The sequence below is a fragment of the Sceloporus undulatus genome, chromosome 5 (assembly GCF_019175285.1).
Source record: "Sceloporus undulatus isolate JIND9_A2432 ecotype Alabama chromosome 5, SceUnd_v1.1, whole genome shotgun sequence".
NCBI classification, from domain to species: Eukaryota; Metazoa; Chordata; class Lepidosauria; order Squamata; family Phrynosomatidae; genus Sceloporus; species Sceloporus undulatus.
Genome location: NC_056526.1, coordinates 120,049,103 through 120,075,499, shown reverse-complemented (window position 1 = coordinate 120,075,499; position 26,397 = coordinate 120,049,103). Strand labels below are relative to the sequence as shown.

Genomic DNA, 26,397 nt, shown 5'->3' with positions numbered 1-26,397 from the left:
CGTTTTTCTCCTTGAGCGAGGGTGCTGTTCCTCTGGACAGGCGCTTGGGCGGCGGGAGGGGCGAGAGGCGAACGTGCGACCAGGCTTAAAGATGGCCAGCAAAGATGGTTTCTGCCAAGGAGCCCGCGGTCGCCAGGATGAGGATGTCTCGGGTCTGGCTGCCACCGCCTTCATCTCTCTGCTGGAGCTTGGCGACTTGGTGAGGGGCACCCCGAACCCACATTCCCTCAGCCCCCCTGGACTCCGGATTAAGGCGAACAAAAACCTGGAGGGGGGATTTAGGGGGACTAAACCAAACCACCTTCCTCATATCCTCACCCTTGATCCCCCTTGATCCCTCTTTCCCTCTCTCAACATTTTGTATTGATTTATGTCTGTCTCTCTCATGTCTGGATTTGATGGATTTGATTGACAGCCTCGCCGCGCTCCCGGGACAGCTGAGGAAAGAGGAGAAATTGTGGCCGGAGAATTTCACCCGCATCCTGGACCGGCCCTGGATGGTTATGACAACAGGCTCCGTCCTGGATTTGGGGTAGGCAGCCTGCCTGTCTGTCTGTGCCTAGTCCCCGTTTGGCGGTGAGGGGGAAAATAATAAATAATAATAATCGCCTTATAGGTATGGCTGCTCCGGTGCCTTTCGGAACCAAAAGCAAAAGTAACCGTATGATCGCTGTTTCTTGAAGCTGATCCACACTGGGGATATAATCCGGTTTGGCACCGCTTTGAAAAGTGTGTTGGCTCAAGGCTATGGAATTCTGGGAGTTGGAGTTTGTTGTGGGGCCCATAGCCTTGAGCCAACACACTTTAAAGATGCCAAATCGGTTATATCCCAGTGTCCTAAAAGGAAAAAGAATAGACCAGAGAGCCTGCTTCTTTCCATCTTATCTCTCTCCCTCCCAAATCCCTTGTTCAGACTGTTGGAGCCAAAGCAGTGGTTGGAAATGCCCAAACCAGACACTGGCTTTTGGAGTGCATCTGCTATAAAACCAACCCATCCAAATTCCATCACATGTGAACAGGAGTTAAAGGGAGAAGTTTTGCTGCCTCCCCTTGTCAGTCAAACTCTCTCTCTCCATCTCTCTCTGACACACAAACTGTGCACTCTCCAATCCAGGGAGATAAGCAACTGCTGGACAGATTCCCTGCCAGTTTGTGGTCCCTTCTCTGATTCTGCCACAGCAGGGGAGAGTAGGGAAGGGAAAAAGAAAAGAGAGAGAGAAGGATTGAGTAGCTGCCTCCCTCCCTTCCTCCTGCTTCATCTGTGGTTCTTGTACAACACGATGAGAGATAAGTTGGGAGTCGGTTGCCTGGATCCTGCCACTTTGGGGGCAGCGAATCGCTTGGCATTCTGTGAGAGGAGGAGAACGAGTGCAGCTGCTGCTTCTCGCTGAGAAAACACACACCCGCACACTCTGACGCTCCAGCAGCGAGGATGGGAGGAAAGAAACGACCATGCTATAAACAAAGGCTTGACATCTTGCACCTGACACCAGCCTTGAGCCTGGCAACAATGCTCTGGGTTGGTCCAAAATCCCATATAGAGCGGCAGAGGAGGCTAAATGCTCCCATCTTTAACAAGGGAGCCCTTCATGTGTCCCAAATCTCATACACACATACACACACACACACTTTAATAAGGGACACCCTTCATGTGTCCCAAATCTTATATATAGATACACACACACACACTCTTTAATAAGGGGCATCCTTCATGTGTCATAAATCTTTCTCTCTCACACACACACACACACATTTATATATACACACACTTTAATAAGAGACACCCTTCATGTGTCCCAAATCTTATATATATATAAGCGTATAACTGTGTGTGTGTACACACACACACACACACTTTTCCTCCTGATTTGCTAACATCAGCTTCTCCCATTTTTAATCCATCCCTCCACCTTTTCTTGGTTGGCAACTAGTGTTGGACTTAACAGGTTGAGCCACTGAAATTTGAATAATCTCAAAGGCCAGATCAGTAGGTGGAGGTTTGGGGTTGTGTGAGTGGAGCCCAGACTGTGTTAAAAAGTCCTACACTGAGACTCTGTTGCCCCCTTCATGATGAAGGAAGGAAGGCTGGCTTAAACCCTTCCTTGTTGCTGGAGATGGCTATATGTCAAACTGTAGGATGAGGCGATGGAGAGATATTTCTGGGGCTACTATGCAATCCTGATACAGAGGAAGATTTTTGCCTGGGCTTGTTCTGTGAAAACATGGTGCGGTGCGTCTTTCTTAAGTGCTTAGTTTAGACATGTGATACACCTACGCTGGCATCTATGCCCATCATTTCCATATATGTCATTTTCCAGTACAGGCACAAACTTCATAGGAAAGCAACTTGAGGCTATATCGGTTATTGCTTATTTTAGACATCTTTCCAGGGGAGCTGGTCTTTCTTTGAGGTCCTCCTGAGATCAGGAAGTGTAAGCAGCTAACCTTCTGAAAGCATTAGAGGCAATCAGTTATATATCAATGCAGCCGTTTGCATTTCCTAGTTTTTGCCATTGCATGTTTCTTTCCTTAGTTGGAAGCTATGAAGCTGTTGTTCATTAACACAAATATATTATGCTTGTCCCAGATAGTAGCAGGTGCATCAATGAGGTGATATCATTTTACTTGGCTAGCTTCTGTTAGTGTAAGGTGATGAATGCTTTGGTGTTACAAAGAGCACTTTCCAGGATCTAAAGAACTGGGACACTCATTACACAGCCATAGAAACCTTTGGGCTTCTGTGTCTTAAAAAGCAGTTCCCTCTGTCATGTGGCAAATCACTTTTGAAAATGAATGGGTTTTTAAAAAAGTGATAGGATATGTAATAAGGCATGGAAACCTTCTGTTTAAGGTGTCTCTCTGTGTTTGAATCTCCATTCATGCCCATTGTGTGGCGTGGGATTTACTCTTCAGTAAATTTGGGATTGTACTCTTCGAGCAGTTCTTTTGGTCCTGTCCCACATTTTATCTACCCAATGCCTTCTATTTGCTGTGTTGGGATGAAATTCTGTTGTGAGTCCTAACTTGGTCCTAATTCAATGGAAATGTGATAAATCAGCACTCACACAAGTTCCATTCCTTCAGTGGATCTACTGGTACTCTGGTTGGCACTAACAATTGGATTTAGTTCAGGAGTGGAAACGGTACAGCCTTCCAGATGCTGTTGTACTGAAATCCCTTGCATCCATTCCCTCACCATCAATTATGCTGGCTACAGCTGTTGGGAGTTACAATTCAAACATCTGGAGAGCAGCAGTATTATTCTCTCTGATTAGGCCCATGGACTGCAAATCACATTAGCCAGAGTTGTTTAGAGTTGTATTCCAACAGATGGTTGTCCTCCAGCCCAGAAAGTGTAGAGCACTATGTTGAAGGATATCTTAAACTTCATGGGGAACAAAACCATACATACATGCAAACTGTTGACAGTATTGCAGGTTGAGTCTCCCTTAATCTAGAATTCTGAAATCTGAAATATTCCAAAATCCAAAATGGTCCACATGGGTGTCTGAAGTAGTGACACCTTTGCTTTCTGATGATTCCATCTGCACTAACTTTGTTTCATGCACAAACATATTGAAAAATGTTAAATTACCATCTGGCTATCTGTATAAGGTGTACATGAAACATAAATGAATTTTAAGTTTAGACTTGGGTCCCATCTCCAGAGTATCTCATTATGTATATGTAAATACTCAAAAATCTCCCAAACTCTGAAATCCAAAACACTTCTGGTCCCATTCAAAGATACTGTATAGCCGTATTAGTCTGTAGAATCAGTAAGTAGGGAGATCTTGTAATACCTTTGAGACTAACTGAAAGAAAGAAGTTGGAAGCATGAGCTTTCATAGACTTAAGTCTATTTCCTTAGATGCATGTGGTCCCAAGCGTTTCAGATAAGAGAGACAGAATCTGTATTTCAGGTAAATAGTGGTGCAATCCCATTTTAAGAAAACATTTCAAACAACAATTTTGTGATGTTCAAAGGGTCCAAAGTCCTGTAATATTGCCTTCTGCTCATCTTGTATTTCTTTTTCCTACAGATGTTAAATGTTATGGGGGCTAAAAAAAGTGGGGGGCAAGTTGAAAAATGAAATTGTGACCATATTTGTTTGAAGAGACTGTAACATTTGCATTAGTAAGTAATTGTGGTTCTTAACAGCTGAGGCTATGGTAGCAAGGTGTTGAACAAACAGGTGTATTAACTCCTAATCAGGTATGGCTGGAGGCTTCCTTGTTAGTGGGGCAGTGAATCTGTTCCAGGTTTCAGTTTGGATTTGAAAGGGCTATCTAAGGTTTGGTGTAGTTATTCACTATTGTGTTGGCTTTGATTCATGGTGATCTCTGAATGAGAGATCTCTAAAGGCCACAGTCATAGACAGTCTACTCATGTTTTCCAGACTGGGCCTGTAACTTCCTTTATTGAATCAATCTATCTGTACTATGGTCTTCCTCTTTTCCTAGTGCCTTCCACTTTTCCAAGCATTATTGTCTTTTTTACTGAGTCGTGTTATCTCATGATACACCTAATCATAATAATAATAATAATAATAACAACAACAACAACAATATTTATTTGTATTCCGCTTTTTCACAAAGGAATCAAAATGGATTCCAACAGTATAAATAAAACATCAAAAAATTAAAAATTACAATTGAAAAGCCCCAAAACCCCAACCCCCCCAAATCATAAAAAGAGATTAAACATCAACAAATTGAAAACTATCCAATAGAAATACACTAAAATTTTGGGCAGATTAGCGCAAGAAATGAGTCTTCCTCTAGAGGAGGAGGGGAAAAGGGGGGCGATGGAATCAATAAATTTTGATATCGGTATCAATAGAGGTATCAATAGAGGGAGGAGGCAAGTCTAATGGATCTAACCTGGTCTGGAAAGGCCTGCCGGAAGAGATACATCTTAATAGCCTTTTAAAAAGGCTTGTAAAGTGTTCATATGGTGGATCATGTCCAGCAGGTCGTTCCAGAGCCTGGGAGTGGCTGATGAAAAGGTCCTCTGGGTCACCGCTGAAAGTCTGGTCTTCTTAGTTTGTATCAGATTCTTCTCAGAGGACTGAAGTGTGTGGGGTGGATTATATGGAAGCAGATACTCCTTCAAGTAGTCAGGATCCAAGCCGTGTAGGGCTTTAAAGGTTAGAACCAACACCTTGTATCTTGCCTGTAAACTGATAGGCAATCAGTGGAGAGATTTTAGAACAGGTGTAATATGGGCAGTTCTGGATGTGCCCATGACCAGCCTAAAGTACCTAAAGTACAATAGCTTCAGTTTAGCCATTTTGACTTCTCCTGAAGGTTCAGCCTGGAGAGTTGAATCTGGATTGCCTAAATTCCAAACCAACCCTCTACTCACTACACTACACTGGCTCTCAGTTCAGATCAGTAGGAGTATTATTGCAAAATCTGAATTGACATAGGTCTAAGTTTTGAACCTGATTAGAACCCTAGATTCAGTAAATAAAGTAAATATATTAGTAAATATTTGGACTAGTTTACATATTACATTTATAGATGTATTTCTGAACCAGCAGTGTGTGAAGAGTTATAAATATGGGTATTGTACAGTACAGTACAATACAATATTGTATTGTACAACATATGTTCATCTGAGAGATAGGAGTAAGCAAGTGATCTGAAGGCAGATCTAAATTAGTTAATTTGCATTCATTTACTCATATAACACCATCCATGTTATGTACAGAGCTGTCTCAGGATCTGCAAGATGTACAACTCTGTCCTCCAGTGTCTCATTGATACTCCCCATCTCCTACTTCCTCACTCCGCTTAATGTTAGGGCTGGTCCTCTCACAACACATGGTGCCTTTCAAAGGACAAATTGAACTGGTCCCTATTCTAAGGGATTAACAGTGTTTAAAAATTACTAAAATACTTGTTCATAGCCATCAGAGAGGGAGAGGGAGGGGGAGGCGCACAGTGTATGCAGAGCAAAAATGGAAGTATTTAGTAATGAATTAGTATATATGTTATATGATATCAGTGAACATAAAATCAGTACTAAGGGGGAAAAGGGGAGGGGGGAACAGAAAAAGTTGGCCAAAGGGAAATGATAGACTGGGAGGAAGAGAGACATAGGGGTAAAAAGAAGAATGTACTGTGTGATTATTTCAAGTACACATACCATATTTGGACTGGTGGTGCATCTACATTATAGAAATAATGCAGTTTGACACCACTTTAATTGCCATGGCTCCATCCTACAGAATCCTAGGATTAGTAGTTTTGTGAAGTATGAGCATACTTTGGCAAATAAGGCTATAGAGCTTGCAAAACTACAAATCCCAGAGTTCCATAGGATAGAGCCACAGCACTTAAAAGTGGTGTCAAATTGCATTATTTCTACAGTCTAAACGCACCATAAGAGGTTGTTAGAAAAGCCTCAACAAGGAAAAGGCATATTTTGAGAGTGGTTTGAAGGCAGTAAAATGGATTGGTCTCATGAAGTTTTTCTGAGAACCAGTTCAAATATAAGAGAAAGGAAGGGGGGGAGTAAAGGCAGAATCGTTTCAGGGAGCATTTGATGATGTCTAAGAATAGGAATATGTTGATATAGAAGAGCAGAGATAAAAGGGTGGTAAGACCATGGAAAGCCCTGAAAGTCAATATGAAAAAGTTTTAGAGGATTATGTAGTGGACAAGAAGTCAGAGAAGGAATTTAGGAAGGTTGTCTCATGGTCAAAGTGATGACAGAGTTGAATAATTTTGGCAGAAATGGACATAAACAGACCAAACAGAGAAAGTGGAAGTCTATTTCTGTTTCAAGTGTGGATTAGGCCTGTGATTTCCTGTTGAGTGCAGACACAGCAACAAAACTGGGATTTTTACCTCGTAATGTCTGACACCATGTGCCCCAAAAGGCAGAATAAATTATATAGCCTATTTTATGACCCCTAAGTAAGACTGCTGCCCTCAGCATAACCTTGTGCCGATACCATTGACAAAATAAGGTTCATCAGCTAGTCCAATCTGCTTTTAAAACATAGAATGGAGTGAAGCAACATTTTTTCCTTTGATTCAAGCAGCACCCTGTTAAAAACTAAGAGCTCTGGAAGAATAAGGTTCTTGCAGTTTACATTTGTTAATATCTGGAACTGGACTTTTGGAGAAAAGCCTTGGAAAGAAACATATTCAGGGTAGCTGTGTTGGTCATATAGCAAAGTAACATTCAAAATTCACAAAACAGTGATACCTTTATTTAGCTAATGAAAATGCACAAAATACATGATGCAAGCTTTCAAAGCTCCACTGACTTCTTCATCAGGCAATGGTGTTAAGAATCATACAGGAGAAACAATATATATAAAAATGACAATTTTAGTCACAACATTGCATTTTCTTAATGTGTTGTTGGTATGTTGTTTTTGGGAGGGATATCTAGGCAAGCAGGGCCCTCTGCCTTCTAGCCATGTGGCAGTGGGAACAAAGCATTCCAAAGTCCAGGAGATAACATTTAAATTCTGTTAGCAATGCAAAAAGGTTCTTCTTTTGAGATCCCAGATGTCTCCATCCTTTGTGAGGTCTCAGCCCCGTTTGTTAGGCAGAGAACATTGGATCTCTCAAGAGAAGCCTCCATGCTTTTGCAGTAGGAAAATTTTAGATGTTGTTTTCCTAAAACATGCCAAAACTAGTCCCATTTTTTAAAAAAAAAGCTTTACTTTTTTTGGAGGTAGAAACTCCAAACAGAAAAGTACCAGTCCATTGGCTCCTTCTGTATGATCTTCTGTAGTGGCTAAAATATGGTATCTTCTCATAAAATCAGAACTGGGTGTTAGACTACTTTTGGTGGATGGAAGTCTTCTTCTGGCTCAGATTAGTGGAATTATTGTCACATTTTAAAGCTTGTAAGAAACAGACTGAACAATACAGTCGGATTTTGGGAGATCTTACTTCTAACCATGTTTCCTTTTTTGGTAGTAAAGGTAGAAGGAGCTCATTTTCAGATTTAATCATTCAACTGTGAGTGAAGATTTGTTTCTTTGAAATAACTCAAAGTAATAGCAACTGATTAATCATTAAAATATTTACTATTCAGATCAAGTCTTTCTTTCCTCCTACTTTTGGATTATTATTTCTTTTTTGCTGATAAATATTTATGATAAAAGTTACTTCCTTTTATTAAAAATGGGTCATTCACCAGTGAACACATAGTAAACAAATGCCACAGAGAATGCCAAGAAACACCAAGAAAAGAGAAGTTAATGTTAAAGTTGTGTTATGTGTCGACAAGCAATGGAATATTTAACGTGGGAGCTGATTCACCGACCAGAGAAGTTCTGTTAAGATTGTAGAGACCAGGTTCACATTCAGATGCTGCAGAAGTACCTGTGTATCATATATACTGTAGATATTCCTATATCTGTCAGTGTAGTAATTGGTTTCCTATTTGCATTCCCTTAACTTTATTTTTAAAATATTTCATTCTTAAAATATGTCCTGTATTTCTTACCAATGGGAGTCTCAAGTGGCTAACAGCGTGAAAATACTTAGTAGTATTTATTTATTTATTTATTCAAAGAATACCATGCATTTCTCCTACCAAAGCGATCCAAGGTGGCTTACATTTAAACTAATGGTTTAGCTCAAAATGTACCTATTACAAAAACTAAAAAATTAAATCTCAGTTTTATTATAAATAAACAGTTAAATACCATTTAAATATAATTGTAAAAGATTTGAAACATAATTAAAAGATATAAAGTAAAATCAGAGCACACAACTTTGAATATCTTTCTGCCATATAATTAAAACCAAAGGTCTGCCTCAATACCATAAGTATCATAAAATGACAATAGAAAACTGACTGTATCCAATAAGATCCAAAGAATATACACATTGCAGACAGGAGTGGTGGCACTTGGTCTGAGCAGAAGGGGTTCTTTCCTCCAAATGTCAAGGTGAGATGCCTCCTCCCTCTCTTGCATTGTGCATCTGTCAAAGATCCATAAAACAGACACTCAATAAAAAAACACCCTAATAATGCACATGTATACAGAAGACAAAATTAATGGCTATGAAAGAGCTACAAGAATTCATTGTAGAGAACAAGAAAATTGAAATAGCCCGTGTTCCCATGCCTTGGATAAAATATTGATTGGAACAAAGACTGTAGTCCAGGAATTAGAAGAAGACTAGGATTGGGAAGGACATTAATGAAAGAATTGGACAAGAACCTAAAGTGTAAAGATTCAAATCTGAACACCAAAGTGAGGATCATCCACACTATCATATTCCTCATCACCATGTATGGATGTGAGAGCTGGATAGTGAAGAAAGCTGATAGAAAGAAAATCAACTCATTTGAGATGTGGTGCTGTAGAAGAATGCTAAGGATACTGTGGACAAGAAGACAAACATGGGTTCTAGAATAGATCAAGCCCAACCTGTGACTAAATAATGACTCTGATGACTAAACTGAGGTTGTTGTACCATGGCCACATCATGAGAAGGCATGAATCATTGGAAAAGACAATGATGCTAGCAAAAGGGCAGTAGAAAGAGGGCAGGAGAAAGAGAGGAAGACTACTTGCCAGATGGTTAGACTCAGTCAAAGAGGCCAAATGCCTGAGCCTGCACGAACTAAGAAGAGTAATGGAAGACAGGAGGTCTTGGATATGTCTTATTCAAGGTTGACTTGGGGGCAGTTACAACAACAACATGTCTGCTTATAAGTCCTACTGGTTTAAGTTGGGCTTACTCCTGGGCAAGTGGGTATGGAAGTGTAGTTCAGATCTTTTTTCAGTTATCTAGATATACTTCTATATATGAATCAGTATTCTAAACACCCTAAAGGTGCCAGATCTTATATTTCCTTGGAAGTTAGGCAGGGCTAATCCTGGTTAGTACTTGGATGAGAGACCACCAGTGAATACCAGATGCTATATTTCAGAGAAAGGAAATGGAAAACCACATCAGGGTATTCTTTGCCTAAGAAAGCTCTATGAAATTCACGGGGTTGCCTAAGTCAACAGGTGATTTGAAGGCACACACACACCTTCTAAAAGCTGAGGAAGATCTGACTAGATGAAGGATTTCATGACAGAGGTTTTGGTAGCCAGTATTCCAAATCTTTGACAATGGATGCACTCCAGCTAGGCCAGGGGTAGGCAACCTTTTTGAGCCGGGGGCCGGGTTGCTGTCCCTCAGACAACTGGGGGGGCCGAAGCCAAAAAATAAATAATTAAATAATTTTTTAAAAATAAATAAATAAATATATAAATAAACCAGGACAAATGTAGGACAAAATTTTCAAATGGAAGACACTTTTTTAAAAAAATGGAGGACCTGCGAAAAAATTTGCTGATTTTTTAAAAAAATGTTAATATAAATACATGTTTCTGAGGCTTCTATAGACAATTGCCCCCCAAAGGCCCTGGTGGCAGGACCAGGCTGGGGGCGGTCCCAAGGCCTTGCTGGGCCGCATCTGGCCCGCGGGCCGCAGGTTGCCTACCCCTGAGCTAGGCCATCACCAGCTGGTTTAAAGGCATTAGAGGAATGAGGTCATAGATTTGGGTGTTTGACCAGTCAGAAAGTGATTTGCTTAAACTACCAGCCAAATGTTAGATACTGTTACACAATGGTCCAGTGAAATCAGTGGCGTCACTAGGGTTGGTGTCACCCGGTGCGGTAACTCTTAGTGTCTGTTTTGTTTTGTGTGCATGAGCCCCATTCATTTAAATGGGGATTGAGATACGTGGAATTCCCTTTACGCAGGGGTGGGTGGGTCCGGAACAGATACCCTGCATAAGGGAAGGGCCAACTGTACTTGCTAAAGTTGGACAGGTAGACCAGAACTCTTTCTGGGTCTGCTGATGAATGAAAACAGAATAAAATAGGCCAATAATGTGGTAAAATCAGGCTTAGCATGTAATACCTGAATCTAGAATTTGGAAGGAGGTCCATTCTTTTCCTTTCCTTTCCTTTCCTTTCCTTTCCTTTCCTTTGAAGAGCTGGGGAGGTGTCAAAATACACTCAACAACTGCATCTCTTGATGTCATTCTTACTAGGACGACTCATATCCTACACAACCTTACCTATAGCATACATCACACATGAGGTCTTCTTACAGGCCTACACTGCTATCTTATTGCTAACCCACACTGAGGTTTCCCCCCAGGCCCTTTTGCTTTCATATATCCAAGCCTTCTGTCCTTTTGGGTGCACTGATTTTGTGCAAAGACAACATCCATACATACACTTTCCTGCTGAGCCAGTAACCATGACAATAGTGGATAATGGCTGGGGATGGCTGGGGATGGGTACCTAGGCATTAAAGCAAGGGTGGACTAATGTACAAGGGCCAAGGACCAATTTCCCTCTCCAACACATTTTCAACAGTGCATGTAAATAGCTCAATCTCTGCTGGAGTTCTTCCCCCAAAGTGGTGTAGTGTCACTTCCTGTCACCATTTTGAGAACGTCTCAATGAAAATAAAAAGGAATATTGTATAAGTTCTGGGGGACCTGATGTCAAGACTGAGGGTGTTAAGTCAGTGGTGTCACTAGGGTTGGTGTCATCTGGTGTGGTAACATGGTGTCACCCCCCCCCATTGACCTCTTCCCATTTCATACAGAATCCTTAGTAATGCTTTTTTGCACTAATGTTACTTGTAAATCATAATTCTCATATACCACTGAATGTAATGCTAATAAAGAACTGTCCATTAAATCCTGAATTTACCCCCCCACACACACAAACTTTCCAGTTCATAAGCACAACTTGGAAATGTTTTTGTGTGCATTACAACTCCAAGAATTCCCATACCAGTATAGTTACTCCCTGCCTGTTGAATAGGTGGGGAACTGGCTGGAGGAGACTCTTTGGGTTTTGATCTTGCCATGGGGTCCTCAGTCACAATACTGTTTCTGCTGTCTTAGACCTGCCAGTGTAATCTATGACACATTCCTCTCTTCACTGACCTGCCTACTTTTAAAACTGCAGTGGAAGCTAACACCTGGATTCTGCTGTCTCAATAAAACATTACCACTTTTCCCACTAAATTGCTTGGGGCACAATCCAGCATTTTAAAGGTACAATGAATTAAAACAGGAGTGAAGTTAGATATTTGTTGATATTATTGGGCCTTCAATGTAATAATTTGCTGATTTGTATCTGCTGTGAATTATAAATCTAATAATTTTTTGTGGGTTTTTCAGGCTATGTGGCCATGTTCCAGAAAAGTTTCTTCCTGACGTTTTGCCAGCATCTGTGGCTGGCGTCTTCAGAGAATGTTTGCCTGGAAAGGCAGGAGTGAATTTGCATGTACAGTATATTGTTTTTGTTGCTAATGGCAGGCCTCAGGGTGGAGGGTCTGCAAAAGAGGATTGATGTCTGCTTGATAGTGCTCATTGTCTGCTGGGAGATTTCTCATTTGCATTTGTTCATTCTTTGTCTTGCTGTCTTGCAGGACTGGTAGCCAAACCTTGTTTACTTTAAGGGTTTCCTCTTTTCTGGTGAAATTGTCCAGCTGCTTGTGAATTTCAATGGCTTCCCTGTGCATCCTGACATGGTAGTGGTTGGCATGGTCCAGAACTTCAGTGTTTTCAAACAGTATTTTATGCCCAGGATGGTTTGTGGCATGTTCTGCTACTGCTGATTTTTCTGGATGGCCCAGTCTACAGTGTCTCTCATGTTCTTGATTCTTGTTTGCACACTGAATTTGGTGGTCCCTATGTAGACTTGTCCGCAGCTGCATGGTATCCCATGAGAGCTTTTTGTGCATTTGTCAATTACATGTCACACTTGGGGTGTATTGGCACAAAAACGCAATTTTTTTTGTAAAAAGTGTTTTTTCACAAAACAATATGTTCATGCACAAAACAGTGTATTTTGTGCAAAATTAAAAAAAATAATTGTTACTGTATAAAATCAAATTTCTGCTTACAGTTTTTTCATAAAATGCCCCAAAATGTGAAAAATACCACATTGGTGGCTCATTTTCTCAATATGTTGATACACGCTGCCTAATCAAGGACAAGAAAAATGGCAAGTGTTCTTTGCATCTGTATTGTAAAAGAAGTCTTCTAACTTCCAAAGGTACTACAGTGTCATTGTTCACATATTCACAACTGGTTAACTATGAAGGATCTCGTTTTTGTCAGAGGGGAACCCCCCTCTCCGTCTGTCTCTCTTTCTCTCACACACCCCATTCACATTAGATAGGTAAAGAATCTTCACAGATTTTCTAATTCTTCATGAGAAAGAGTGATTTGGTAGACCAGTGTTACTGATGAGAAACTAGTGTTGTTGGCTTCAGAAGATTTTGCAATTACAGCAACAATATTCTTTACAGGCCAGGATATTTATTACAAAAGTTAAAAAGGAACAAACAGCAAGAAAATTCCATGCTATTTATACAATTAGATTGTTCAGAAAACATTGGGGATCTTTTGCTTTTCCTATTCCTAATCTGCAAGGAAATTGAGAAACACCTGGTCACTCCTTCAGAAATGAAAGGTGATGAATTTCATAGGCAATAGGAAATTATATTTGCAAAACCATTTCCAAAAAAGGCTGTTAACACAGAAGAGATTAACTGTTCTTTTCAATCGTTATACAGAACACAATACAGAAGCACACTAGTTTTGGCCATAAATACTGTTTTTAGCTTGACATGTTTTATATTGCATGAATACAATGTTTTATACTCAAAGTTATGGTGGCTTAGCACAAAAGGTTTTCACGAAAGTTTTGCTTCCAGATGTCAAATCTCTTCCAAAAAATGTGCAAAACTCTCAGTCTTGCCCAGTGGGGAGAAAACTTTTGAATATTTTCACTCTCTTGTGTGAGAATAAAATAGGTGGATATATACCTCACTAATTCACATCATGGTTAAAGCCTCTTTTTTTCTTTCCAAAAGGATGCATTTGGAGATGGAATTTTGCTTTGGGCTTCTTGGTCAGTCAGGCTTAAATTAGCACTAAATAGGATTTCACTGTTACTTGCAGATTTGTGACCAATGAGTGTAGCAGTTAGTGTTGAAGGTCCTTTCCAATATACTGTTGACAGCTAAATGAGACAGGAAAAAATTAACTGTCTCAGATGAAGTATATATTCTTTGAGATCCCCACTTAATTGGACATTTTTTCATCTGGTAGGAAGTGTTTGTGAAGGGACAATAATAACATGAGAGTGTTCTTGAACTGTAATTGTGTTCTGGAAGGTGGATAGTTTTCTTGGGCGGTCTGCCCATGCCTTGTTTTGCCGTGCAAGGAAGCTGCAGCAGACAAACTGCGCGGCTTCCTTGTGCAACAAAAAGAACCCGCAAAAAGTGGGTTCTTTTTGTGGCGCCATAATGACATTGCAGTGCGCCAATTGCAAGTGATAGATATTTTTATGCTGTGGTTTGCTGTGGATTCATGCAATCATAATTCCACTATTGTTATCGGGAACCCAGATTAGAGGGATCAATAATATGGCTATTTGAGAATTTGCATTCTAGGGTAGTATGAATTTCTGTATATCAGTTTGCAGTGGGATTTGAACCCCCACAATTTCTTGGTGAGGAGAACTCAGATTTATAGGCAGTACACAGAGTTATGGATTGGGTCTTGAAAGCCTAGTGTCTCAACACTAATTCACAGAGTGGCCATATTTCTACAGCAGAAGTGCTTTTTACTTCACCTTTTCAATTTTACAGTTAGGAAATAGTTGTTATCTTTCAATCTTTCATTTAAAGCCAAGAAAGAAGACACACATCATGCCTTGTTTGTAGTATCTCAATGTGTATAGGTAGTGTATGGTCAGCTCTTGGTTTCCTCAGTTGAGGAATAAAGATACATTGTTACACTGTGTTTTGCAGGTGAATGAAAAGCTTGAACCCAGTAGAAGGGGGCTTTGATTTTTCTGCACTTTACAATGAAACACTTGGTATTTTCTGTCTGCCCTGTGTCTTCAAGTAAAGACTTAGGTGATCCCATGAATCCCTTGGATTTTCTTAGACAAGGAATACTCAAAGGTGGTTTTTGCTATTAAACAACAGCTGGTCCTCCGTTTTCATGGACACCCCCCCCCCCGTGAAAATGAAGATTCACACTTATTCAAGCCCCAAAGGCTTGAATGGGGCGCCCCCTGTGAGCGAACACAGGACACGCGCCACGGGGGCACACCCCATTGAGGATAATGGAGGTCACTCCCCATGTATAATCAAGAATACGGATCTCAAGTCCACAAGAAAGGAGGGGCGATTGTACAGTAAAATAAAGTATTGGTTAGAGACAGCCAAGCTTGCAAAACATCCTGTGATACTGCAAGGAAAAAATGTTTGATAGGCTTGACAGATTGTTAGGATAAAACATTTGGTATAATTAGAATGAAGATTAGGTATTGGCAGTGTTATGTGCTCCCCATTTCTCAAAGCAGTGAGAGAGTTCAGAAACATTTGAGCTTGAGTTCACTTAGAAGAGGAAGCCCTGGAGAGTTTTTGTCATATGTGCTTTTCTTACAGCCATATGAGTAGCACATGGAGACAAGGAGCATGTATATCCTTACAGATATGCCAACTGTAATCAGATCTCTAAAGATACAAGTATCTCAAGATCCTTCTAGCTTTCCACTGATTTTTGACTGGCCGTCTCCCTTTCTTTCTTTTTGCCTTTTCCCAAACTGCATATTACACACAGGTACATATATGTGTACATGCATTTGGGCACTAGTGTGAGCACACACACAAACATCATTGTATCAGCCCTTCCTCCTGAGCTGGGGTGGGGGATGTCACCTTCTTTCAATTCTCACTCTCAGATTTCTACCATTAGCTCCTATTGAGTTAGCCACCATGGACCATTGCTAAGTGATCCCCCTAATAAAGGATCGTTGCTCACTTTTAATCTTGGGAAGCCTCAGAAAATGTATGTGTGTTATTTTAATAAAAGGCACTAAGTGACTCAACGGATGAACCAGCACTGACACAATAGATATATGAGGAGCTAATAAGGAAGCCGTTATATAACCTATTGGCTGCTGCAATTTAATCTGCTCATCTTGCTTTTAAAAGATTGACTGCTTATTGAAAGGATTGTTTTAAAAAATGTCCCAGTGCCTAGATATACCTTTATGTTACCTTCTACACTGATGTCTTTTAGACCCAATGTTTATCAACATCATTATTGTACTGGGATATGAGTTCTTAGCTTCTTTCTGGCTAAATTCTAGAAAGCCTACCATATTTTACCACATAGTGCAACAGTGAAATTCAAGTCTTCTTATGCTGTTGTTGTTGTTGTTGTTGTTCTGTCTCGCAAGTTGTTTTTGACTTATGATGACCCTAAGCTGAACTTATCACAGGGTTTTCTTGGCAAAATTTGTTTGGGAGTGGGGGAGGTTGTCTTTGCCTTCCTGAGAGAGTGTGACTTGCCCAAAGTCACCCAGTGGGTTTCCATGGTGGAGGAGGGATTTGAACCTTGGTCTGCTCAAACCACAGTACCACAGTGGCATGTCTCTTAGTGAATTGCCCTGATCAAAACTTCTGTATTCAAATTTTGCCTCAGATACAAAGACAGTAGGCAGTCATTGTTTTTTCAGTTACAGTCCTTGTTCTGTGACATGAGAATATTAACACAGGCCTACCTTCTGGGGCTACTGTGAAAAAGAATGAGATGCACTATGTGAAACACTTTGACCACTTGATATTAGTTATTCAAATACTAAGAGTCATTATAGTTAAGCTGTTCTCTATCATTTGTTATTTATGGTTTCTTTTAAAACTGTAAGTGTTCCCAGGTTGGATTTGAGGCTGTTCTTCACAGAAACTGTTTAAAGAATTTAGTCCTGACATGACTTACAAGTTTGCTTTCTTTTCAATGAGATTTGCAAGCTTGTAAGTATTACCCAGATGGTTGCCTTAATCTTTAACATGCCATTTTAATTGTTACTAATTTAATGCAACAGCATAGCTTATCCACTCCCACTTATTGCTGGAGTTTGCTGTTCTTTCAGTCTGAAAAAGAAAATAATCCGTGGGACTGCAAGAATGCACATACATACAACTCTCTGTAATTTCTAAGTGAAGGATTTGGAACAAAAAAAATATGAGGGGGGCAGGGCGGTGGTGGAGTTGACTCATTAAAACCACTTTTACACAGAAAAAATGAATTTGTATTTTTAGCTGCTGGACTGTATCATGTGGGCAGTGCAATCTCTTAGCTATAGAGACAATGAGGTTGTGCAGACTGCCCCTAAGGGTGGCCTGCAGCTGTCTCCAACTATGCTGGATCGGGGCTGCGGCAACTGCATGCTGCAGCCCTGATCTGGCTTTCCAGAGTGCAAAAAGGAGCCTGGGTGCAGCTCCTTTTTGCTCCCTGGAAAGGGAACGATAGCTGCGGTGATACAGCATTAAGGCTCTCCTTTGGTGCTGCGTTGTGTAAACGCTGTGCCAGAGGAGCACCATGACACTGTGGAGTGGCGCATGGCATCACATTGCCATGGGGGTGGATTCGAAGGCTGAGTCGTATGGATGCCACACCCCCAACTCCACTCCCAGGCCGGTCTTAATGGCCAGTCTGCACAGGTCAAATATTAAGGCAACATTTTATGGATACATCCTCGGCCTGGTCCTGGACAGTGCTGTCTTCACAGTTAAGGCACAAAAATTGGCCTTTTTGGCTGTTGAATCATGCCTCAGTGCTACTGTTGACATCATGTCCTCTGCTACAGACTATTTGTGAGGGGAGCAGACTTTATGGTGCACATGTGTCTGTTGTTGACAGAGAGGAACAGTGGGAGAATGCTGGAGGAACAACCAAGAAGCTGCCACCTCAGTTACCCCTGTATTTGTCATTTTTGGCAACCATCTCACTCTCCCCAACGATAGAGTTGGACTTGATTCAACCTCCTTACTCTATGTTGCCTTAACTAGTAGGTCACTTGGAGCATGTTTTTTGGTTACCATAAATGATGCCCACTCTGGTGCACTATAATCTCTTGGGGGATGGAGAGGGGCCAAAATCTCTAAAACAAATAAAATAAAGCATGTCCCACTGTATTTGGCGGAAGCTTGAAACCAGGTAAATGTATATGTAAAATGGAATAATGTTAGGCTGCAGTCCCATGCTCTCCTTTATGCACAGGCCTTCAAGTCACTTGTCGACTTAAGGCACCCCTTGGAGTTTCATAGGGTTTTCTAAGGCAAAAAATATTTAGAGGTAGTTTATCATTGCTTTTCTCTGAACTATAGCCTACAACACCTGGTGCTCTTTGGCAGTCTCCTGTCTAGGTATTACCTAGGCCTGACTTTACTTAGAGCCCTAGATCAAAGAGAATCTGGAGCTAAAGATATTTAGGCTCTCCTACAAACGCTTACTTGGAAGTAACCCCACTGAATTCAGTGGGGCTTACATCTCAGTAGACACATGTGGATTGTACTTCGTGTGTAGTAGCTTTCAAATTGAACCATTATAATTATGGTTGTCCTAGACCTATAGCCAGAAACTTTTGTCTGCCATCATAAAACTGCATTAAACAATAAAAGATAAAAGATAAATGTCAAACCTACTCCATTTGTTTGATGGAGACAATAACTAAGGTGATGGGAATGTAATATAATAATATAATTTATTATATTAAATACATTTTTTTTTACTAAGGCATGTACACACTCTTCAAGATCTTTATGCTCTTTGGCCAGACTGTGGCAGGTAGGAAATAAGTTTACATGTTACTGAACACTTGAGCAAAACTCTGCCTGCATATCCTGCAACATTTCACAGATGAAAACCAGGACACATGTAATCAAGCAGCATCAGAGTGTGGTCACAATGGTAACATTGTGGAAGAACACACAAACTACGGGAGGCTGCAGCAGTTTGTCTTTATCTAAACTTATTGGAAAGGGCAAGATTCTGCTCTCTCCTCTCTTTTCCCTCTTGTTGAGTTAACTGATTGTGAACTACTTTTGCACTTTGAACTCAGTCTGCAGCAATTGAAATAGCCTCAGAACAAAGGGGAATATGGGAAGAGGAGAGAGAAACTGGAATGTTTTAAAGGTAGATGAAAAAGTGGGATAACAGAGGATTAATTGGGACTCAAAAGCGTTGGTCTGCATCCGCCTCTTTTTATGCTGGATTGGGGCCAGGACAGCCTCACCGGCAGCCCTGCTGCCCCAATCCGACATTTTTTGGGCCACAGAGAAGCAGCAAAATGCCACTTCTCCATGGCCCAGAAAAGGAGTGTCCTTGGGGCTTCATGCCCTTGGACACCCTAGCCCTATAGAGGAGAAAGGGCCCTACAGAGGAGAAACCTCAGGATTGTTGGAGTGGCCATGTAGTTGCCACACCAATGATCCGCTGGCAGGAAGAAGCTGGCTAGAGCAGCTTCTTTCTGAGACATCGTAAGGGCTGTGTCGCAGCTCTTATGATGTCTCTTCATATCACAGATGTGTGGATGCTGTGTGTGTGGATGGGAGGCCGCCATGATGATGATGTCTACACGTTCTAGGGTTCCGAACCATGCAGTTGCTGTGTGGTCCGGAACCATAGAATCAGCAGCGGTATGCCGCTTCATGTACTGGGCCTGTCTCTGCCAAATTGGGACAGTTGGAAGGTATGTTTCTTATTGCTATAGGTAAAAACCACGAACCTGTAAGTGGGCCTGCAGTATCCTCATGAGGACCAACTAGACTCATTAGGATGCCCAATAATTCATAATGTTTTTAAGCTAAAAGAAAACAATCAGAAATGAAGCACAGTTGTGTCCTGTAGTAGCCAAGTGATGTAAAAGACAAGTCTTTTTCAAAATCTCAACTCAGGCATCAACAGAGGTTTCCTTGGGCAAGCCCATGTCACAGAACCTGTTACACACAAATATATCTAAGGGAATTATCACACGCGACTAAAAATGGAATTTTAACAGAATAAAAGTGTTTGGCTGGTATTTAGCCATGATGTCCATCCTGCTTCTGCCTTCATTCAATTTGCTAAAGTGCACTTTTAAACTGATGTGCAAAACCCGTCAATAGGATCTCAGTGTTGCTGTTATTCTGTAGCTGCCTTGATGCATTAGGTCCCTTCTGGGGCAGTTCTGTTTCCCAGACAGTCATGTGGAGTGATCAGATGATGATTCTGCTCCTCTCCTCCTCTCCTCCTTACAGTAATCTCAGGTGTCAGCACCTTCCCCAAACTGGCAACTGTTTACTATTTGGAAAGTGTTGGCAGCCAGGATTGCTTGTGTCCCCCCCTCCCCACTTTTCTCCTTCCCCCGTCCCCATCTGACTTCCCACAACCCTTGCTGCCTGAATTTGCCTTCTTCACCTACCACCACCTGATCTCCCCTTTCTCCACCATCAATCTTGCTTCCATCCACTGATTTCGCTGTCTGATGTCACTCCCTCCCCCTTTTGCCACAAATCTTGCTTCCCTAGCGCCCACCACATATTGCTTTCCCACACTTGGAGAAAGATATGAATTTTAACAGGAAAAAGGGTTAATCATGTTTTGATATATCTGCTGCTCTTACACTCAAAATAGCCATATCTGGCATAACTTTTTTTCCTTTCCTTTTTTTTTAAAGAAGACTGCTGGGGTGTCATTATACTTTTGTGTGTGCAAATAGAAAACTTGCTCTTCAGGTCAAATCTGTAATGATTATACATATGCGGACCTTCCTTCCAGGCTTATTTTGACAATGACTGAGACAATCTACTTTGTGCTTTGACTGTTTTGGAAAACAGGAGGATCACAGTTTTTTGCTTCCACTTTTAGATTAATCACAGTTTAGCAGGTTGTCCAAACCCTAAACTGTGGTTATCCTTAATTGAAACAAGCCAGGTTCTTAAACTGTGTTCTGAATTTAACTTATTTCAAATAGTCATAGCTAAGAATATCTACTGTTAATCTGCAGTTCTAAAATATAAGCAAACCATTTTGGACCTTTCTTCATAGTTTCACTCCCAAAGAGTACAGAGCATAGAAAGCAGAGGCTTTTTGTGCCTCATTTCTATGTTTCTAAGCTATGCTTTAGCATTATATTTGATCTAGCCAACTAAATTCACCAGGAGGCCTCAGTCAGCCAATACTTCTCAGCCCTCCACTGTCTGTAATTCAGGCATAACAATGCTGCTGAAATTAATGTTAGAATATATCATTGTCACAAGGTTGGTCACTTTCTGTCAGACTGACCTAATTTGTATAGTTGTTGTGAGAATAAAATGGAAGGACGAGTGAACCCTGTGCAGTGCCGAGTTTTACCCCTCAAAAGATAAGCAATAACTAATAGAAACAAATGCATGTGAACACTCAAAAAGGCCCTATTCAGATGTTAATTCCCACATGATGAATAGAAGAACACTTTCTGTTCTATTCTAAAAAGCTTTGCTCCAACCCTGGTATACGAATGAGTTATTCAGGTCTTCCTGCCCAACTATCCTTGAATGCCAGTTTAGCATAATGCCCTGTTTCTTTATTATGAGTTCATGGCTCTTACAGTGTCTGCTCACACATGTGCCTTCAGGAAATACTCACATCAATAACTTGTGGTTTTTCTGGGGGAAGTGAGCAACAGCCACATGACTTTTAATCGGTGCCTTCTTCAAAACATAAGACTAGTTATGTCAGGTCACCACCAAAGGTCTATCTAGTCCATCATTTCCCATATCTCTCAGATGCCTACAAGCAGAAAGGAAAAGGTTGCAATTGCTGTGTATCAGAACATTGGGGAAAAAACTGGAAATGCAAGGAATCTGATATGACCTGTGCTTCTCATGGCTCCAGTCAGTCCAAGCACTCCAGCCACTGTACCAGATTGGTTCTAAATATTTCATCTGTACAGCCACTTTTGTATCCTTGTTATATATTTATTAGCATTGTATTGAAAAAACAAAATTATGAACAGCACGCAAGTCTTGAAGTGAGGCTGATCATTTTTCCAGGCAGCTGTCCAGACAGCCAAACAGGATGACTCAAGGGACTGCTAAGGGGATATGGGACTATTTACCTGCAAGTTGTCTTTCTTGATTCCTTTCCCAGGTTGGTGGTGACTGAAGTTATTACCATCTGTCCACTGTTCAGTGACCTTGGCCAAATTAGATGGTATTCTTAGCACTGTCCCCAGTGGACAGGTGTCTTGATCACGAAATTGGCCCCAGTTATCAACCTTGTTGGCACCCTCAGCTAGGAACTTGAGTGCTAAATAAAAGTGAAAAGCAAATTACCTCATCATTTCTACAAAGGACCTTTTTGTTTGAGGAGTGAGGAAGATGTCAGAGCTGTGGTTGCTTTCAAACTTTTTTCTCTTAGGGGATAGCTTACATTTATAAAGCTTGTGTCTCTTGACCAATCTGCCACATACAATAACAACAAAAACTATATGCGGTGGAGAATTTTGGAGGGGTTCAATGACTTACTCTCAGCTTGTATACATGGGGTGGGCTCTTTATCAGCCCACATTGTTTGCCCAGCTTTTCTTTGAGTCTCAAGGCTGGCCCAAGACATTTTCTCTTCTGAGACATGATAATATAGAATCATAGAATCATAGAGTTGGAAGAGACCACAAGGGCCATCCAGTCCAACTCCCTGTCACACAAAATATCCCCGACATATGGCCCTCCAGCCTCTGTTTAAAGACCTCCAAAGAAGGAGACTCCACCACACTCTGATGGAGTGTGTTCCACTGTCAAATATCTCTTACTGTCAGGAAGTTCTTCCTAATCCCCTTTTCCTCTAGTTTGAAAGCATTGTTTAGGCCTGAAGGTAGGTGGTTGTAACTGTTTATGTATTTTTCTTAACCACACAAACTGGAATTTTTTTTTTAATGAGGAGCTGAGTATGCTTTCCTGGGGCTGTCAAATGTATTTACACTGCCCTTTCTGTATGACTTGCTTTCTCCCATGGTTTGAGCAGAATCAATTATCAAGGAGGAGAATCAATTATGCAAGTATATGCCCATGCCTTAGGGATGTGCTTATTTCAGTTATTAGGTTTCCACAGGGGAGAACAAACCATTTAATCAATTTTCTTCCCATTGTGGGAGTATCTTTGAAAACACAACTCCCCTTGTTCAGAAAGGTCCCAAGCTTGCTTGAACAAATAGTTTTTCAATTCCTGCAAACAGCCCTTCCAGAGAAGAGGGAAATCTATATTCTAACACAGAAGGCCCTTTCTTGTATCAGCGACGTATCTGACAATAGTAAAAACAAACAAAAAAAGATTCATCTCAGGAAAAGGGAACTGTGGTGGGTCTGAGGCAGGGCAATTTCTGTCACAGAAACCTCCAAAACATTATGATCTTGAAAAACGAGTTTCTTAAATGGTATGTGTGTGTGTGTGTGTGTGTGGGGGGGGCTCTGCAACCTATTTAAAAGTTCAGTTGCTTATTGTAGAGGCATTCAGGAGAGACATTTCACCTGTTTTTACCAGAAAAAGAACAGTCTGGGGAATTCTGAGATGTATGCATACATACATATACACAAAAATATTCATTTACACACATGGAGAGAGCGAGAGCAAGAGAGAGCACTGCATCATCAAAAGATTGGGGTTCATATATGCACATACATAGTAGGGGTGGAAAGAATATTGAAGGACTTTGTGAGCCCACCCCCACCTGCCTACACCAACAAACCATGGTTTGTTAACCAGTGACAAACAGTCTGAACCCATGGTTTGTTATTATTAGCTTATGAATGTTGGCTTGTGTAAAGCATGGCTTTTCATGTGGTTCAGGCCTGCAGCTGTGGCTTGACCTGTCAGTATTGGAGAGCTCCAACAAAGATAATCCTTCTGAAGCCACTTTCCCTCTTTCATCCCGAGGCTTTGAATAGATTCAGGACTAATCTTGATTCCTACTTCCAGTTCAGCCACATTTGTTCTACACCCAACATGGCCTCATAGTGACTGGAGGGAGAGGGCAGCTGATAACCATTGCCAGCTATGTTCTGATAGATAGTACTATCACTGACAACATCTTCCAGGACATCCTGGGGAGTCCGGGAATTCCCAGAGGATGTCCGTATATTGCTTATAAGGGAACAGAAGGCTGAGAGAGACAAGCCATTCTGTGGTATATTATAATCTGACTTCTTTTGTTGTGGAATCAGCCTTTGCTTACAAACCATGGTTGTTAACCCATGGCAAACCATGGTTCTTGTTAGTATGTGAAAGCTAACTTGTTTAAAATATGGCTTATCATGTCATCCAGACCTCCAAATATGGCTTGTCACTGGCTTGATTCCTCAGTTGACCATCCTGAAACAGAAGCTGACAAAAGTGGTTGGAGGGACTCTGACTTTGATTTTATTGACTTTGATTGGATTTGATTTGACTGGGCAAACAAATTCTTATTATTTGGTTATCTGTGGAAGAGTTCATTGTTTATGCAGCAAATCATGGGCTAATATAAATTGCTGCTTGTTGTGATATGGGATGTGCCCAATGGCTTTCTTCAAGCTGTGAAGTAATTTCATGTCAAACTTGAGATGCCCTTATTTGTAGCTCAGTCTTCTAGCCATTATACTACTCCATCACTATGATACAGCAGACTGCAAAGAACAAAAAGAAATCTGTTGGAGAAGTTGTAAGGTACACAGGGTTTCAAAGCATTGACAGTTATAAGTCACACCTACATTGGGTCCATAAATTAATGGAACTAGAGGAACTAGAACAGAGGAAAGACCTGGAGTACTATGGATCTGGAGTGTCATGTTTATCCACCAGGCTAGATTTCCAAGTAGAAGAGACCAGTGCAGCTGACCTCAAGTTAGCTCACTTATTGTGATGCTGAACTGGCTCTTTGGCTGATTCAAAACTGACTAATTATTGAATTTTTACCGGTCTGCTTTTCATACTTGGAGATATTTATTCCTGTAAGTTGTGATTCATACTTGACGGTGCCCACTGTGGTGTGCAAAGCTCCCCTACTATTTAGCTGACATTAAGAATGATCACCACAGAATCTATAAATAGCTTCTCAGGCAGTGAATGCAAACCAGAAATTTTAGAAGGTCCACCAAAGTACAGTTGTTAAGTTTATTAAATTAAAATGTAACTGGATGCTATATAACAACTATCTCCTAGGTTTAACTTAATATCCAGTGCTTCTGCAGTAGCATACTTTTTTAAAATAATGCAACAACAAAGAACACATTTTGTAATTGAGCAGTTTACCTCATTAGCAGGTTCTATCATTTGCGCTAGGTATGCTAAGTTGCAAGCTGAGGGGCAGGAAAACACAGTAGGTTCTGATTGGCTTTTTGTGTTTGTGTCTTCTCACAATTGAACATAAAAGTTAACACCCAAGGAGGTCTGAACTCATTGTCTGAAGTGCTGTTAAAGTGGCATTTTAATGCTTAAAAATGTCCTCATAACTCATATTATCACACTTCAGATAATGCATATGTTAGTAGTAGCTTGAGTTTTAGGTAATAGCTCTTATTATGGTTGTTTCCTGCTGCTGATCGTGTTGGATAATGTCATGTATGATCTGCCTGTTATTTTACTTTGATGTATACCTGGGGTAGGCAACCCTTTTGAGTCGGGGGCCGGGTTGCTGTCCCTCAGACAACTGGGGGGCCGAAGCCAAAAAATAAATAATGAAATAATTTTTTTAAAAAATTAAATAAATAAATAAACCGGGACAAATGTAGGACAAAATTTTCAAATGGAGGGTACTTTTTAAATAAAAAATGGAGGACACGTGAAAAAATTTGCTGATTTTTTTTAAAAATGTTAATATAAATTCATGTTTCTGAGGCTTCTATAGACAATTGCCCCACCATGCCCCTCGTGCGAGACGCCAAAGGCCCCGGCGGCAATCGGCGGCAGGACCAGGCTGGGGCCAGTCCCAAGGCCTCGCCGGGCCGCATCCGGCCCGCGGGCCGCAGGTTGCCTACCCCTGATGTATACAATGCCATCCATAGTATATGAAGTTTCTGATATTAAGTTAAAAATAAAAAGGTGGTCAGTGTGGGGTTGGGATGAAGATATACAGAATGAGAGCTCAGGTTTACAGAATCTGATAAGCCCTGCTGTGCAGGGGAGCATGTGGGGTCAGGGTGCCCACCATCACATGAGACCTCTCCTGAATCTTACTCTTGTCAAGCCATCATAGGAGGGGCATTGGAGCCATGGCCATGGGGCAAGTGGAAAATCCAGAGCCAGGAGAGAGGCAAGAAAAAGAATGGGAATATGGTTGGTGATGAGAAGTTATAGAGAGGGAGGAAGGTGAGGAAGTGGGGAAAAGGTGGTGCAAAGAGGAGGAACAAGGAGGCCGAGTGAGCAGATGGCAGGGAGCCAGAAGGAGAAAATAGCAGGGTGAGGTGACCACGGTCAGCCCAGGTAGCAAAGACCAAGGAGTACCAAGGGGTAAGAGGTAAGGTGGCTGTGAAGAGGAGAGAGACAAGCAGTTGCAAGATCCTGGTGAAAGGAGGTAGAGTAGACAGTG

General features: G+C 41.1%; 1 protein-coding gene across 1 annotated transcript in view; it reads left to right on the top strand.

Moving 5' to 3' along the window:
- Positions 1–472: 472 nt before the first annotated feature.
- GABRA4 (gamma-aminobutyric acid type A receptor subunit alpha4) overlaps positions 473–26,397 on the top strand; it is an 81,172-nt gene continuing 55,247 nt past the window's right edge. The window contains exon 1 of the mRNA XM_042470694.1: positions 473–533. The gene's annotated coding sequence lies outside the window, so the exon portion shown is untranslated. The remainder of the gene's footprint in view (positions 534–26,397) is intronic.